The 13428-nt window shown below is 41.6% G+C and overlaps 1 long non-coding RNA gene across 1 annotated transcript in view; it reads right to left on the reverse strand.

Moving 5' to 3' along the window:
- The window catches only part of LOC141420700 (uncharacterized), a 100484-nt gene that overhangs the window by 40362 nt on the left and 46694 nt on the right, over positions 1–13428 (reverse strand). Inside the window, exons 3-4 of the long non-coding RNA XR_012445230.1 lie at positions 11334–11426; positions 293–451 (exon numbers count right to left, since the gene is read on the reverse strand). This is a non-coding gene — a long non-coding RNA (uncharacterized lncRNA). The remainder of the gene's footprint in view (positions 1–292; positions 452–11333; positions 11427–13428) is intronic.

A 13428-nucleotide genomic window follows, 5' to 3' on the forward strand; every position in this document is an offset into this window, starting at 1 on the left:
AGAACCACAAGGCAAGACAAACAGGGTGGGGTTGGAGCTGCGAGGCAGTAAATTAACTACGGGAGCAAACGTTATGAGAAAAGTATATCTAAAGAATTAGGTGAGTCCAGAGGAATGATAAGCGACATTTTCTCTTTCTTCTCCCCAAATTAATAGGTTGATAACTCTGCACTGGATCCTGTGTTAACTCCTTGGGGCTCAATGCAAAAACCAGAGAGTAACCAAAAGCTAAATTGTTCCCCTGAAGAGATGCGGGGGTTGAGACTCCTACCCCAGGCTCCACAAGTCCTACCTTTGCTTCTGTGTGCATGCCGTGGGAGCCGTTTTCTCATATGCTCAAGATGCACAGCCAGGACTCGAGGTGAGAATGACTTCTCTCTCTTCCTGGCAGTTGCTCATCCTGACACCAGTCCTCGGAGCCTGCTTTACTGCTGAGCTGTTCCTTTGATTCCTGCCCAAGAAAAGTAGGAAGGCAGGGAGCGGGGGCTGAACTATTTTGATTTTGAAGTGCAATGATTTCATACAGTCACCAAATTGGCCCATACTCCCCTTCCCACCAACTCCCCTTACAGTCTTCCTCACTGCCGTCAAGAAGACATTATGAAAAAAACTGTGTCAGAGCCAACCAACTGTGACAAGATTATTTCAGAATCATTCTCTGTTGGCTTTACTTGGATGAAACTCTCTGCTGTGTTCTATAAAACACTCCATTACTCATCTCAGACATCTGTAGAAAGGAACCTTTTGAGAGGTAGAAAGTGCTGTGGCTGGGAAGAGAAAGGTGTGTGTCCATCACCACCACGAACTGGCTATATTTGTGAGAAAATCACTCAGTTTCCCAGCCTCTCCCTCTGCATCCTCCCCTCGCCCAACAGCAAAGCCCTCGGGACAATGGTTATAGTGGTCCACCAGCGAGATTGTAAAATACCATGTGTGTTGTTGACATGGATGGGGACACAGGAATTAGCAAGCAAGGTCTTGTCTACACAGCTCCGGACAGTCTTTTCTATGACCTTTTATTTACATTATTCTAAGTCAGTTTTTATTAGAGCATATGTACATAAGTAAAGCACACACATTAATGATTTTTAGGTAAATATATTGACATAACTACTTTTTGATCAAAACTTAACATGTCAAACATCCCCGAAAGATCCCCTGTACCCTTTTTAGTCAATATTTGTCATTGGCCCTAGATGTAACAACCAGTCTGTCTTCCATCACCACAGATTTGTTTTATTTGTTCTTAAACTTCATATAAATGAAATCTTACGGTGTATACTCCTTTGAATCTGATATCTTACACTCAACACTATAATATCCATCTATAAGTAGCACCCTCCTTTTTACTCTTGAGTAGTATTCCCTTGTATGAATACCACCATTTATCCATTCTACACTTGGTAGACATTTAGGTATTTTCCAATTTTTTGGCATTAAGAAGGAAGCTTTTATGAGCATTTTTGCATGTGTCTTTTGGTGGAAATATGTATGTATTATTCTTGAGTATTGTAGCAGTCCAATTAGATGAGCAAAACCACATTTGTTTGAGTAGGAAAAAGTTACTATGAAGAATGTCTGTAAAAGTAAGGGATTAACTATAGGGAGCAAGAAAAATTGCAAGAAAACACACAAAAAAGCAGATAAAAAGTAGTTACCCACTCCAGGGATGAGAGAAATGCTTGGGGAAGATGCACCTGTGCCACCTGCTTCAAGGCTGAGGCAGATCTGTTGGAGGGGATGGCCATGCCTCACAGGAGAGCAGAAAAATCCCCATAGTGCTGTACTGGTGGAACCTTCTGGAAATCTGCCCTCCAGAAGTTGCTGGAAATCTGTCCTCTAGGGTGACAGAGAAAGCTGTTCACAGGGTGGTGTCATACATGATGCACGTACTATAAAACTGACTGACAGAGCTGACAGGATGCTGTAAGTCGCCAGGTACTTCTGGTTGCCAGGCACTGCAGGACCTGAAGGTGCTGGTGCTGCAGGAACCAGAGAAGCCATGGGTCTTGAGGAGCTGGGCCAGGGAGAGCTGCTCCAGCTGGAGGGCATCCTGCAGGAGCTTGAGTGCCCTGGAGCCAGGAAGCAAGACTCTTTCTCTACAACATCTCATCAGCAGGTTCTACTGCCCAAAATCCAGGACCAGCTGGCAAAGGAAAACGTATTTAAAGGGCCACAATATATCTTCACAGAGAAGTCACAAAATCATTAGCTGGTGTGGGTGTACACATAGGAATGGAACTGCTGGATCATAGAGTTGTTGAAAAACTGGATTTTGCCAGTTCTCCAGAGGGTTGCATCAATTTATAATCTCACGAGCGACATACAAGAATTCCATTTGCTTCAACTGCTTGCTCCCACTTTGAACTGTCAGTTTTTCTAATTTTAGATAGGCTGGTATGCATGGCCTGATATTTCATTGTGGTTTTGCCTAGCATCTCCTTGATGAGTAAAGAGGTGAACACCTTTTCATAACTTGAGACATCGATATTTTCTTCAGTAAAGGGTCTGTTCACATCTGATGTTCATTTTTTTTAAAGTTGTCTTTTATCTTCCTGGTTTATACTGATATATTAGTAGTAGGAGGTATGTGCTGGTTGCCAGTCACTTTATCAGAGATGTGTATTGCAAATACTCTTCCCAGAATGTGGTTTGCCTACATTACTTAAAATGATGATAGAGGATTCCTAACAGAAGTTTCTGTTGGATAGAATCAGATTGCCTTCCTCAGTTTCCAAGGGGACAGCATTAAATTTTGATGGTAAGACAATGACCCTCCTAAGCATTTCAATAGCATCCCTCTTTCTCTGTCGTGCTGCTTCCTTCCTAACATCAAGTTTCTTGAAGGCAGGAACTGATGAGCCCTGCCTACTCAAAGGATGTTCCTGGAATGTCTTCACCCAATCACTGTAATCATTTATTCCATAGACGAGTTAAGTGAAAAATGGGTTACTCATGTCCATTGATGTTGGTGTGGGTGTAGAAAAACGGAAAGAAGGGAACCTGGGAGGAAGGCCTAATTCCCTGAGGAGGAAAAATGGGGAATTAGAAGCCTCAGTCCTTTGGAGGTAAGGACTGATAAGAGAGAGGGGAAGAGTCCAGTTTAGACAATCCAGCACCACCTCACAGGGCTGGCCAGCTCCAGACTCACCCAAGGACATTTAAGCCACACCAGTGCCAGGTTCTACTGCAGACCAGTTGATTCCATGTCAGTGTGGTAGGTGGCTGTACTAGTATTATTTTTTTTAAAGGTATGCCAGGTGATTCTGATGCCTGATGGAAATTCAGAACACGCACATGCTCTAGACCAAAGCAAGGTGGAGGACTTCTCCCAACACTGACCCTGAGGTCAAGAAAAGTGTGATTTATATCAATTCCTTGGAAGATTCCAGAGGACCTACCAATAGAGGTCCTAGTGCTGCAAAGTAGGTAGTTTTATTTGAGACCTGAGGGATAGGATTAAGCTTCTGGTAGTGAGACTCTTCTTTCACTGAAAACAGAAAAGCAATAACAGAGTTCTGATTTTAAACTAAGGGTAGGAAAAAATAAGGCATGAGGAAGTAGAGGTGACTACCTTAAGGAAAAAAAAATCACTGTTCTCTCCAATTAGCCAGCTGTGTCCCCTTTTGCTACAATTCTTCCAATTAGCCAATTAGCCCCTTTTGTACCCTCAAGTATCACACTCTGTGGGAAGTCATTTTAGTGATTAAAATGATGAGATTAGGGCATGGAGGACTTTGAATACCCAGGTGTAGGGAGAGAGGAGGATGACCACCCACCAGGCATAACTCTGCAGACTAGAGAAATCGTTCCCTGGGTAGGTGGCTTCACTAATGAATCTGTCTCAACTCTACAATTCTGTTACATGCCATTTGCAACATGCGAATGGTTACTTTTGAAGCCGAGTTTTTTCACGTGTATCTTGTTAATGACAGCATGGCTTAGTAAGTCACATGTCTCAGGTGAGTACAACTGAGAGTGATCGGCAGGGCTTGGGTAGAGCAGGCGAAGTAGAAAACTATGGGAAAATTTTAAGCCTTGTAAACCTGAGGTTTAAAAAGACAGTGCTTGGTCAGTTGAAAGCCCTAGCCTGCCCAGATAATAGCATAGAATTTGCAAAAGAAAACACTTGAGGTTAAAAGACATTGTAATTATTGGTATTGTTCTACACTCATGTCTGGAGGTTCTGTGTTCTAAAAAGCCATCTGGAGACTCTCCAGCCATTTCCCATCCCAGCCAAACATTCAACAGCTCAATTTATAACAAGTCTGGATGAGCCACTGTGATGAGTTGTTTGGAGAAGGCTTACCTCTAAGAACATTAGACAATAATGTAGCTGAAGAGAAAAACCTGCATCATTTGGCAAAGGAGAGCTAAATTTATTCATTCAATAAGCATATGTTAGGTGACAACTATGTGCCAGGCACTGTGCTAGGTGCCAAAAATTACAGAAGAAAAAAAAATGTCTTCATGGAGCTGAGTCTGAGGAAGAAGCAGAAAAGCATAAGCTAGTGTCCTGATGTGTAATGATAGAGAAACACATAGGATGTCATAGAAGCACCTGACCCAGTCTTGGAGCCAGAGAAAGTTGTAATCAGAGGAGGCCTCCTGAAGGAGTTGACACGAGTGCAATTTTAGAGACAAGAGGGGTCAAGGGTGAGCTGAATCCACTTAGCCTTGCTTGAAAGAGGCAATTATGTGCATTTCCAACTCTGCATTTAGTGAGCAGATGGGTAACTTTAAATCAGCAATGACATGACTATTTACACCTTAGAAATCAGCAAACCTGCAAATCAAGTGTTTTTCCTCCTGGAGCGCCTGCTGTTAAACATTTGCCAACACACCACTGGGTAGGCCATACCCGAGATGGAGGGAAAGTATTTCAGGCAAAGTGTATACTATTAGCAAAGGATGGAGGCCAGAACAAAACACAGAAGTGGGGACTTCGGGGCTTTAATTTCCTTTTTCTTTTTCTTTTTTTTTGAAATTTATTCATATGTGCATACATTGTTTGGGCTATTTCTCTCCCCTGCCCCCTATAAAGTGCACAACAATCATGGCATGAAGTAAAACAGATAAACCATTGAAGCCTCTCTCTTATATATAAATAGTAAATATTTTTCACAACTAAAATTGAGATTAAAGAGAACTTCCTAGAACCTCCTTCAAAGCCAAAAATAAAACAAAAATCCCAACAAATCAGAGAAAAAAACACCTCCAGCAGTTGACTCTGTCCCACCTGTTTGTCCAGTCTCAGTGGCTTGGGCGTGTTGCCCCATGAATGAAGGGACTCGCATTTGGTGCACAATGGTCTATTTGCTGTGAAGGGCGCTTTAGTCATGTGGGGGATATCAGTCCTCTCTACAGCATTGTCACACAGGTCTTGATTCGTTTTTTGATCTATTGGTGGACAGCTTGTAAGTGTTGGGCTGTTGTCCATTTACTTTGTAACTTTCTTCTCTAATTTTGTAACTGGCCTATCAGTGAAAGTTGGAGTCATCCAAAAAACTAGAAGCTGTCCCTAGCTTTCACACACGGCTTCAAGTTTTCAGTTCAGCTTTAAAGAGTTGCTTTAAAACTTGATCCTGCTGTGTTGGCAAAATACCCGAAGTTCTGGCTGGGTGACATGACAATGTGACTTGAGTAAAGATATCTGCTCATTTTCCCACTTATTATAAAGATGTCCATTTCAATAAAAATGGCAAAACATGACAAAAATTACAAATAAATGATTCCTGTATTGGGGCAAACTTTCTCTCGTTCCTAGACCACTGACATAACTAGGGGCAACAGGAGATGCAGAAAGGACAAACAATAGAAGACAAAGCTGAGGCCAGGTGTGGTGGGTGCTCTGATGGAGACGCACAGCAGCTTTTTTACTTCTCTTTACTCTACTTCTTTTCTCTATCTTTAAAATCTTCCTTCTAAAGTCTTTCTTGTTTGTTCTTTAAAGTCTCTTTCCTAAGACTCGCTCTGTCCCATGTTTTCTCTTAGCTTTTCTTTAGCATAATCTCTCTTAAAGTCTTTGCTCCCAGACTTTCACTGTTCCGTGTTCCCTTTGAAGACTCGGTGCTCAGACTTGCAGACAAACAACAGCAGCCACATCTAAAAACCGCATTAGCATAGCTCTTAAAGTCTCAGTCCTTATACTTGCACTGTCCCATGTTCTCTGTAGCTTTTCTTTCTTTTTTTTTTTCACTTTCATTGTCTTTATTTTTTTTTCTTTTATTATTCATATGTGCATACAAGGCTTGGATCATTTTACCCCCCTGCCCCCACCCCCTCCCTTACCACCCACTCCGCCCCCTCCCTCTCCCCCCCACCCCCTCAATACCCAGCAGAAACTATTTTGCCCTTATTTCTAATTTTGTTGCAGAGAGAGTATAAGCAATAATAGGAAAGAACAGGGTTTTTGCTGGTTGAGATAAGGATAGCTATACAGGGCATTGACTCACATTGATTTCCTGTGTGTGGGTGTTACCTTCTAGGTTAATTCTTTTTGATCTAACCTTTTCTCTAGTTCCTGTTCCCCTTTTCCTATTGGCCTCAGTTGCTTTTAAGGTATCTGCTTTAGTTTCTCTGCGTTAAGGGCAACAAATGCTAGCTAATTTTTTAGGTGTCTTACCTATCCTCACCCCTCCCTTGTGTGCTCTCGCTTTTATCATGTGCTCATAGTCCAATCCCATTGTTGTGTTTGCCCTTGATCTAATGTCCACATATGAGGGAGAACATACGACTTTTGGTCTTTTGAGCCAGGCTAACCTCACTCAGAATGATGTTCTCCAATTCCATCCATTCTGTAGCTTTTCTTTAGCTTAGCTTTTCTAAAGCCTATGTATAAAGTTCTCGGGGCAGAAAGCTGCTCTGGTGGAGACAGCAGCCAGCAGAAGCAGGAGTGGTCAGCCAATCAAAATCTCCAATCAAAAAACACCATCAAAAAACTTCCTTCAGTGGTAAAGGAGGAGGTGGAGCAACAGTTCTCCTGGAAGAGTGTGACATTGTAACAAGAGAAACCTGTGTTCCTACTTCTATGAACTAAACAACTTAGGAAAAGCAGCTGTGGTGCATTTTGCCTCTTGCTCTCTTCTGAGGCTGGGGCCGTGCCAAACTCAGCCTGTAGATCACTGAGCACAGCTGTGCTTATGTCACTTCCCATAGGCCTCTCATGATCTGTTCCCCACACTGTATTCCCTCTGGTTTTGACACTTTCCACATTCTTCACCTGATACAAAAGAAAGGTGAGCTAGGCTGCACCTCACTTCCCATGTTATGTTGGGCCAGGATTTTCAACCAATGTCCTCTTCTGAACACATGTCATCAACATATGCCCATCTATTCCTCCTGTACCCTGTCTTCAGGTTCTCACTCATTAATGTAGGGACTCAGCAATCCCCACATTCACTATGAGCACTGCCTCAACTTCCCTTGTTAGCATTTTTTTTTCAAATATCTTTTCACTTTGATGGATTTCTAGTGGTTATAAACCTTCATGGAGAGTAAATAATAAACATTTAACCAGAATAGAGATTAGATTGAAGAGAATTTGCTCCCAAAACCCCTCTCAAAGCCAAAATGCAAAATAAAGCAAAAAAATAAAAATAAAAATCAAGCACGGTGGCTCATGCCTGTAATCCTAGCTACAGGAGAATTTCAGTTCACAGCCAACCCAGGATGAACTTTTTTCACAAGACCCCCATCTCAACCAATAAAAAACTAGGCATGGTAGTGCACATGTGTTCTCCCAGTTACATGGGAAGCATAAAAAGGAGGATTGAAGTCCAGGCTGACCTGGGCATAAAGTGAGACTGTAGCCCCAAAATAATAAAAGCAAAAAGGGCTGAAGTGTGGCTCAAGTGGTAGACAGCCTGCCTAGCAAGCACAGGCCCTGAATTCAAATCTCATACTCCCACCAGCAAAAAAATAAAAAGTTAAACTTCTGTATCCAGAGTGCCCACCATGATAGCAGAATTTGGTTCAGATGGAGGCCTGTGGTAGTTGTAGCAGTGCAACTGTTAAACAGGGGAGTTTAAAAAAGAATTACTAGCTATGAGAAAAGGTTATGAGATACAAGGGAAGCACACAGCACCATGGGCCAAGGGAGAGTGCACGGAGGGACACATTTGGAAGGGCTCCCCTAGTTGGAGAAGGTGTGGCTCAGCCTTCAGACAGCAGAGGTTTGCTGTAGAGCTTGTAACTGGGTAAACCACAGCCACCCTGGGGAATGAAGTCTCGGACTTCATGCCATGTCCCTGCCACCATCCATCAGGACTGGTGGCAGGGACATGGCATTGGGGTCCAGAGGTGGCTGGGGACTCTTGTTTTCATTAGGGAGGCTGAGGCTACAAGGTGTCAGAGAGACCACACTCTGGGGTGGAGGCTGGGGCAGGATGTGTGCACACCCATGCCACCAACCTCGGAGCCACCCAGGAAACAGCCAAAGAGCCTGTTCCTCTGGTGGTGTCCCTCTAGTGCCCCCTACTGAAAAAACTGAAAACTTCAGTTCACTTATTTTTTATTTTATTATATATGAGCTCATGTATTCTAAATAAAATACAATTTAATCTATTGCTCATTTTAAAGCAGAAATATTTTGAGGAATTTTATCACAAAGAATATATGGAAAGGTGAATTTGGAGTTGAAAGGCAACAAGATGATAAATGACACTGGAGTTCAAAGTTCTGATGGGAACTGGAGACTCTGGTCACTGTCCTGGCTGTTTTAGTTCCACATATTGAAGAGCTAGCCATGTCAGAGTTCTCATAGCATCCCCAGACTTCAAGGAGTTGCTTACTCCTCATTCTAGATGTCAGTTCAGGGCACTTGGCTACAAATTGCAGCTGGAAAGAGGGTTGCCTCAGTGTCCAGTGCAGGTTGAAGTGACAGTGCTCTTGGCTCATCCATTCCTTCTGCTCTCTGAATGAAGTCTGTGCAGTTTCCTCCAGCAGTCACTTATTCATTGACCCAGGACGCACACACTATGCTTCCCACTGCAAGAGCACAAGCAGGCTCTGCTGCAGGCACTCAATTTTTTTGTTGGTGCAAACAAGGTCTCCTCATGAGAGGCAGTGGTTAAAAACCACAGGTTACCAAACTCAAAGTATCCTATTCCCAACACTTAGTTAAATCATATGTTAAGTCTTCTCATCTGTAAAGTGGGGATAAAGATCACCTGCTCCTGTGGTTGTTAGAAGGGTTAAATGAAATGATCTGTGTAAAGTACTGGCTGATACTAGATACACAGTAAATATTTGGTAATAGTTATCATTGCTATGTTGATGACCCAAAGTCAAACTCTCAGAGAAATTGCAGGTTAAGCTCTAGGCTTCCTCACAATGCTAACGTTTCAGCAGTCAATTATATTTGGAGCATAATTTTATTACCAACGAAAGAAGAAATAAGTTTTGAGGGCATGTTCTTTACTGTCCCCTGGATTCACTCCCAGAGCAAAGAATTCCCAAGGATTTGCCTATGATTGTTCTCATTCTCTTTTTAATTCAGCTGATGGTGATGTTCATTATCTCCTTGAGGTTGTATTAGAATAAATTAATATTAAAATATTTAAATTTAGAACAATGTGTTTGAAATGCCATTAGGAAGATTTATCACCTGCAATGAGAAATCAGTGCTCCATTAGCTCCAGCTCCTTCCAGTCAGTCTGGAGACCTCCGGCTCAGATCGTTACCCAGCACCCCTCCCGCCTCCCGCATTGGGTCCTCACACTGCTGTCTGGACGTCTGTTCTTGGGTTTGCTGAGGCTTGTTTGCCTGACAACTCAGACACCTGCATCTGATTGGGTTCTCTTTAATATCATCAGCCACGGGGCTGGACCAATGAATTACTCAGGTGTCATGACCTGAATTGTTTCCCCCACCTTCAAATTCACAGATTGAAATCCTAATCCCAAGGACCTCAGAATATGACTGTATTTGGAGACAGGACCTTAAAAGAGGAATCAAGTGAGATGAGACCATTAGAGTGGACCCTAATCCAGTCTGGCTGGTGACTTTATAAGAAAGACTGGGACACACAGCTATAAGGGATATGTGCACAGGGGCATGACCAATGTGAAAAGGCAGCAAAAGGGTGGCCAACTGAAGCCTGGCACAAATCCTTTTCTTTGGCCTTCCAAGGACCAACTCTGCCCAAATCTTGATCTTGGACTTCTAACCTCCAGAACTGTGAAATAAATGTCAGTTGCTTAAGCCTACCAGTCTGACATCTTGTTATGGCTGCCCTAGCAAAGCATTGCACAGACACAAAAATCCTTCATCCAACCAATTGTTAAGGTAATTTGAGACTTATTCCAGGGAACCAAAATAAGTGAGAGCTACAGTCCCAACTGAGAGGAGAGAGCCGATCTCTGAGGTTCCTCAGTGTGGATGATAAAAACACAGACAGCTTGGGTTCAGGTCCCAGCAACGAACTTGCTGGACATGAGATCTTGAGCAAGTTGATTTACCTCTCTGTGCTTCAATTTTTTTTTTTGGAGGGGGTTCTGGGGTTTGAACTCAGGGTAGTACTCTACCACTTGAACCATACCTCCAGTCCACTTTACTCTGATTAATTTGGAGATGGGGGTTTCTCAAACTATTTGCCCAGGCTGGCCTCGAATCTCAATTCTCCTGAACTCAGCCTCTCAAGTAGCTAGGATTACAGGCATGAGCCATCTGTGCCTGGCTCATGCATCAATTTTTTCATCTGGAAAATGGGCATAATAGTAACACCTGCCTTTTAGGGTTATTGTAAATCTAACAAAGCTTAATAAATATAAAATGCTCAAACACCTGGGACATAGTAAAAACTGTGGAAGAATTTTCTGTTACCTGGTCTCTGAAAAAGACTTAAGAGGAAGTATAATTATAGGTCTTTCAATCAATTAAGCACTTGCCAGCATTCCAGAAGTCTCCTTATTTTTAAAATCCCTTTCCTTGGTTCAGACTTGTCTCCCTTTACCAATTTTGTTCAAAAAGATAATGACCCACTTTTAAGTAGAAAGTTCCAAAGAAGTCATTACAAAAGGAAAGTTCCTAGGAAATTCCCAAGTAACCTAAGTGGGAAAAACATCAATATTTTAAATCTTCCTAAAAGTCAGCCAGCTCCAAATGAGTTTTCAGGGTTATAAATCAGGATAGGGTGAGGTTAGCCATGGGCTGTTTCAGTCTGGTTTAGACCTCTGGCCATGTGGCTTAGTGAGAACCCATCCAGCTATGCCGTTGGGATCTGGGCACACTCTTGTATGTAAACCAACTTCCATAAGAACTTCACATAAACCAAGTACTGAACCAGATACAAAACCCCTGCTTACCCAAGAACCACTGAATCCTTTCTATACCTTTTTCATGGGTATTTGAAAAATCCTTTTGTGAAGGAATTTTCTGCTCTGATCTTCTTGGAATTAAACTGAGGCCTGAGTAGAATAGATAACCTGTAAAACACCAGAGAAAACAAAATTTTAGTATGAATAGATTCCATGTAATATTTAGGACACATTTATACTGAAGAATATTTGTCATCTAATAAATTCATATTTAAGTTGGGCATCCTGCATTTTTGTTTGCTAAATTCAAATTTCAGATAAACAAATTAAAATAGTTAATATAAATTAATCATACAAAGGGGTTTCATTATGATATGTGTGTGTAAATACATGCATATTAACCAATTTTTATAGTATAATTATGTCCCAAATAGTACATGAGATGTATTTGTGTTAAAAAATTTTTAATCTGACATTTGAACTTAAGTGGGTGTCCCATATTTTATTTGACAACCCTATTCTGAGTGTTTTACACATATTAATTCATTTAGCTCTCATACAACTGAGTGAGGGAGGTTCTATTGTTACCTATAGTTTGTGGAGGAGGAAACTGAGGAAAAGAGGCTAAGTCCCAAAAGCCTGGCAATGTCAAGTGTTGAAGAAAGTGTGGAGCAACTGGAACGCTCATCTACTGCTGAGGAGACGGAAAGTGGTGCTACCACTTGGAAAGATTATTTGATAGCTTCCTAAAAAGTTAACATGTGCCTACCATATGAGCCTATCTGCCACATCAGCTATTGAAACACTTTGGGAAAGTGTTTTCATTAGATCCTGTGGGGCTAAAGACAAAGAACAATGAACTCAACAACAACTACCACACACACACACACACACACACACACAAAACACTACACTCAAGTTGATAAATGTGTAGCCTCACCATTAGGAGTTCAGAAATTATTTACAGGCCAAAGTAAATACATTGCAGAGTCAGTTCTCAATCTTGGAAAAATCAGTTACAGATAAGGAAAGGAAGAAGGCTAGAATTAACTCACTGGTGTCAGATTAGAGTTAGAGGTATCAATATTGACTCGTGTTTTAAAAAGATATACACTCACATAGAGATAAATTCAGAAATAAAAGTAGAGGTGCACATATGCTTAAGTTAGTGTACACATACATATTACCTAATTCTGTCCACAGGACGTTGCAGAAGCAATGGCACACAGCCCCCATGAGTACATCTACCTCCCAAATCTGGGTTTCTAAATTTCATTCTCTAATAAAAAGAAGCAAACAAGGCTCTCTAGAGAACTGGTTGATTCCAGAGCTGAAATAGAGAAAACACAAAATGAGCCTGAAGTACCTTGTGGTGTCAGAAAGTAAAGAAGTGATTTAAAATAACAGAAAGATCATGTATGTTGAAAGAGCACAGGAGTCACCTGAAGTGTTCCCAAAGGCCAGATTTGGAACAACGCCAGTGAGTGACAAAGTCAAATGGTCATATTAGAGTATAACCAAAAGATTAAGATGAATATCTATGAGTCCATACTGGTATACACTTATACCTGCATAAATAAGAGAAATGACAAGTGTTGCTTACAGAAGAATTCCAGTGAGCAAATGTAGATGGAATGAGGGAACCAGGACCCCAACATTAGAATGAGCCACAGCGAGGGCTGCCTCAAGTAAGAGCCAGTATTGAGTGTTAAAGTTAGGGGTGGTGGAGTTTAAGCAGAAACAGGATATTTGCATAATCTCAAAGTCTCTCTCCTAAATGTTTAACAATTACAGGAGAAACAGGCATGTTTATACTGGAGAATCCTGGCAAATACCACCTTTCCCAAGTGATCAAGGTTAACATCACCTATGATACACATCAAAATCATGAACTCCTAATAGGGTATGCTGAGAAAGGAAGCCCATGTGTTTTTCCCAAACTATACAACCTCAGTCTAGTGAGGAAACATCATGGAAAACCAAATCAATGGACATTCTATAAAATAACCAGCCAGTACTATGTAAAAATGTCCAGGAGAGACCCAGGCATTTCATCAATGAGAGGAGACCAAGATGCCATGAAATGAGATGTCCTGAAACAGAAAAAGAACATCAGTAGAAAAGGGGGTGAAATCCATAGTGTCACTTATGGTATTATCCTAAGGCTAAT

Source organism: Castor canadensis, chromosome 2, assembly GCF_047511655.1.
Source record: "Castor canadensis chromosome 2, mCasCan1.hap1v2, whole genome shotgun sequence".
Classification (NCBI taxonomy): domain Eukaryota; kingdom Metazoa; phylum Chordata; class Mammalia; order Rodentia; family Castoridae; genus Castor; species Castor canadensis.